The sequence below is a fragment of the Montipora foliosa genome, chromosome 14 (genome assembly GCF_036669935.1).
Source record: "Montipora foliosa isolate CH-2021 chromosome 14, ASM3666993v2, whole genome shotgun sequence".
Lineage (NCBI taxonomy): Eukaryota > Metazoa > Cnidaria > Anthozoa > Scleractinia > Acroporidae > Montipora > Montipora foliosa.
The window spans coordinates 1,370,889-1,375,888 of NC_090882.1; positions in this window are offsets into that span (position 1 = coordinate 1,370,889).

The window sequence follows — 5,000 nt, forward strand, 5'->3', positions numbered from 1 at the left end:
GATGGTAGTTGTGAACTCGCCTTTAACAGGTAGCTCACTTTGAAGGGTGTTCACCTTTGTCTTGCTTGGTGTCAGAGTCAGGTTTGTGTTGGCTCGGTGTGTTAGTGCTTTGAACTGATGCTCGTCCATAACATTGATCTCGGCTCCGCTGTCTGGTTCCGCCTTGACAATTACATCTTCTATCTGTATAGTAATGATTTTGTCCTGCTCCTCGGTTTTATGTATTATATGTATGTACGTACGTACGTACGTATGTATGTATGTATGTATGTATGTATGTATGTATGTATGTATGTATGTATGTATGTATGTATGTATGCATGTTAATCTTCTTGACTTGCTTGAGATGTCTCACTGCTTGACAGAAAAATTCATCATCGCTGCTTGTGGGGCTATTGGAGGCTGACTCTTCGATAGTTTTCTTCAAATGTTTCTTCCATTCTTTATTCTGTGGCTGCTTTGGCTTTGTCTTGTGATTCTTGCCTTTACTCGCAGCTCTACACACAGCTGGGAAGTGGTTAAGTCGCTTGCATTTTGAGAACGTTTTGCCATATTCCGGACAATCTTTTCCTGCTGGGTGAGTTCCAGTCTGTCCACAGTATTCACAAGGATGGTTTTCCTGGTTTTTTCTAGGCTACAACTTCAGGAATTTTCATGGCGCTTACTTGAAGTCAAGTATCCTCCATTTGAGCTGCCTCATTGAGGAACTGTGTTAAATTCCATTTTTTGTTGATGGCTTTCTGTATTAGACCTTGATTGTTAATCGTTTGGATGAGATGCTCAACTATCCGGTCTTCACAAGCTGTTCCGAACTCACCTTCGTTTGCTTTCTCTATCAGACGAGCAGCGTACATCGTTGTAGTCTCGCCGTGTGTCTGTTTCATCTTTAGGAATAAGTATCTTGCGAAATGTTTGTTCTTCTTTGGCGTGAAATAATCATTAAGCTTCTTCAATTTTTCGTACTCATTCAATTAACCCGTCGGGTTGGGAAGACTTTTCTCAAGTCGCGAGATTTCTTTCCTGCCGTAAATGAGAGGTGCATCTTTCTTATCCACAGGATCTGTTATTCTGAAGAACCGAAATTCCCGCTCGATTTCCTCCAACCATTCGTCCAACACTTTTCCTGTGGTGAGTTGGTCGTCGCCTGGTGTAAATGGTTGTGCTTTGAGATTTCTTCTTTCTGTGATAATTCTAACGGGAGCTGTGGCCGTCGCTGGACCTTGTTCATTTTCCTAGAGGTTTGGCATCGCTGTTGTAGAGTTTAATTCATTCAGATACGCTGGAAGTTTCACTGGGCTTTTTTTCCTCTTAGACTGCTTCGCTCGTCGCTATGTCTTGCTTTATGCTTTGGTTCCCGCAAACCGTTTATCTTCGTCGCCAATATTATGTCTGAGAGTGAACAATAAAATACTTCAAGCAATGCCGTGAAGAAACAGCTTTTAATGTCAAGCGAATGAAAACACATGTGATGGCGTGTTCAACACTTACGACGCATGCGCAAGGTAAAATAACGAATGAACTGGACATTACACCTGCCAATGCTACAAACATATCCCCAGCCCTGGGGAGTGGGTGACGATCCAAGTGAGATACCTTATTAACTGTGGTTTTATAATTGCAACAGAGTCTAATATTTCCATTGGCTTTACGAACTGGGACGATCTGGGATGCCCATTCAGAGAACTGGACAGGTTTTCTGCCACATTTCTCCCAAATTCCCAAGTCGCCAGAGCTCTGCCTCCACAAGCTCTCTCTCAGTAAATGGGATGGGTCTTGCTTTTTGGTAAATAGGCACTGCGCCTTCCTTGACATGATGATTTTGGCCTTAACCCCCTCTAACTTTCCCAACCCTGGTTCAAAAAGTTTGGGGAAATCGCTGACAGGGTGTGGGTTGTTATCAAAATTAGACTTAAAAGCATGTACCTGACAAGATTCCATGATTTCTAGCTTAAGCTTACTGAGGAGGTCTCTATCAAGCAACGTAGGACCTTCATGATCTACCACTAACACATTGTTCATAGCTACTTGTCCGTTATATGTAAACTGTCCTAGGAATGCACCCCTAGTCTTGATGGTCTCCTTGGTGTAGGTATGTACAGGCTTACGGTTGGGTTCCAGCTTGATATTGTTCCCAGTTGTCTTTTGCAAGTTATCAAACTCCTTCCTGCTCATTACTGTACAAGATGCACCAGTGTCTACTTCCATCTTGATGGGTTTACCTTGAGACAAAAGTTCCACCATATATGGGGCACCCGTCTTCGGTCCTTCATTGGTGCAAAATACTGAGTAGCAATCCTCCTCACCTGAAGCTCCCTCAGTAGTACCTTTGGGTTCAACCTCAATGTTTTTTACTAGTTTGGAGAAGCATTTAGCACTTATATGGCCCCTGAAGCCGCATCGGTCGCACGTTAAGTACTGTTTCCGCTTGCAATCTCTAGCAAAATGCGGACCACCACATCTGCTGCAATCCAACTTCTTGGTGGAATAGTTGTTCTTGCGGTGTTTTTCCTTTACTCTCTCTCGCGATTTACCGCGTGAACCGTGTCCAGGGGTTGTGTTGGTTCTGGGTTGAGTGATCTGTGGTTCAGGTTTGCTTTCTTGTCTGCCAAAGCAATCTGTTCAGCTTTCTCCAATGTCAATTTATCCTCCTTGATTTCAAAAAATCACCTCTGGGTTTGTACGTCTTTGAGGCCATTGATGAGTTTGTCTCTCAGCATTTCATTCAAGTTCGTGAATTAGCAGTGTTCACTGAGTTTCCGAAGTTCAACCAAGAAGTCTGCAATCGACTGGCCAGGCTTTCGTGCACAGTCGAAGAACTCCGATCTTGCGAAGATATATGAAGGGGTAATTTCTAAAGAAACTGTGGTGCTGCGTCGGTGGGGAAGTAATATACAAAAATTTGGTTTTATCAACGGAGTTGATAATGTAAATTGGCCACCGTACAGAGATTCTAAAAGCTGACGTTTCGAGCGTTAGCCCTTCGTCAGAGCGAATCGAGGGATTATGGGTTACGTGTAGTTTTTATAGTAGAGTAGGAGCTACGCTATTGGTGGTAACATGGCAACGTGAAAAGTAGGAATATATTAGTTAAATGAACAGCGTTCGTTAATACCGTGAGGATTAAGGGTGCCGATTTGAAAGATGAATTTTTGTTCTAGATTCTTGCGGCTTTCCGTCGTACCTAGATGTAGGGAAAGGCCGCAGATAGCCATGTGTTTTTTGGAGTGGTTAGGCAGATTAAAATGGCGAGCGACTGGCTTAGATGCATCCTTGTCATTCTTTTCAACATCGCGAAGGTGTTCGCGGAATCGGTCACCTAGTCGTCTACCTGTCTCACCAATGTATAATTTATTGCATAACGTACAAGTTATGCAATAAATGACATTTGCGGAGGTACATGTGAAACGATCGGTGATCTTAACAGATCGCTTAGGTCCCGATATCTTGCTAGTGTTAACAATGAAAAGACAAGTTTTGCATCGTGAGCGCGCGCATTTGAAAGTGCCGGGTTGCTCGTTAGTTTTGAGCGCGCTTCTAACTAAAAAGTTGCCTACGTTTTTGTCGCGTTTGAATGAAATAAGTGGAGGTTGCGAAAAGATTCTACCAGTCTCGGGATCATTTTGGAGTAATTTAAAATTACTAAGAATGATGCTTTTGACTGCGTGATTATGAGGATGAAAAGTGAGGGTGAATGGAATTCTGTCATTCTTATCTTTTTGTGACGTTTGTAGTGATGACTGTCGATCAAATTGTTGGGCGCGATGATGGCCCGCTTTGACCACAGAGACAGGATAGCCACGTTTTTCGAAGAACTGGCACATCTCCTCTGATTTGCTGGAAAAATCGGAGTCATCACTACATAGACGTCGAAGTCTAAGAAATTGAGAATAAGGAATGGAGTTCTTGACATGTGATGGATGTGACGATGAATACAACAAATAACTGTGTGAATCGGTAGGTTTGTAGTGCACACTAGTACATAGCACGTTGCCTCTAATAGAAACTTTGATATCTAGGAAAGCCAATGAAGTTTCCGAAATTTCCCAGGTAAAAGAGTTGACGGAGGTTATAAATTGATCGAGTTCTTCTCTGCTGGATGAAATAGCGCCGATGCAGTCGTCGATGTAGCGGCCGTAGAGTTCAGGTTTGGGGCCGTTGTACTGATTAAAAAATTGGTGTTCAACATATCCTACAAAAAGATTGGCATAGCTAGGTCCCATTCTTGTGCCCATCGCTACACCATTAATTTGTTTGTAATAGTTGCCGGCGAATGAAAAACAGTTAAGCGTTAAAACTAGTTCGGCAAGGCGGAGGAGCGTTTCCGAGCTAGGTTCTTTGACAGTGCGTTGATCGAAAAAGTGTTTAAGTGCTTGAAGACCTTCGCTATTAGGAATGACTGTGTATAGAGATGTAATGTCCATGGTGAAAATAAGTTTGTCTTGGCCGGAGAAATTGAAATCGCGGAAAATTGTAGTGCGTGTGTACTGTCTTTAATGTATGATGGCAAAGATGAATGAAGGGGTAGTTTCTAAAGAAACTGTGGTGCTGCGTCGGTGGGGAAGTAGTATACAAAAATTTGGTTTATTCGCTCTGACGAAGGGCTAACGCTCGAAACGTCAGCTTTTAGAATCTCTGTACGGTGGTCAATTTACATTATCAACTCCGTTGATAAACCAAATTTTTGTATGATGGCAAAGAGTTGACGATAGGCGTCATAATCCTGTCTAAGTAGCTAGAAATTAGTTCGGTGGGGCAACTACAGGCAGAAACGATAGGGCAACCTGGGTTGTTGGGTTTGTGAATTTTAGGCAAGAAGTAAATGCACGAAGTTCTAGGGGTGTTGATGATGAGATTAGTGGCAGTGTCCGGTAATTCTTGATTAACTATAAGATTTTGAATGGTGTCTTTGACAAGTTTTTGATTTTTGGAAGTGAGATCTTTAGGGATTTTGGCATAAAACGAGGTATCCGAAAGTTGCCGCAAAGCTTCCTTTTGGTAAA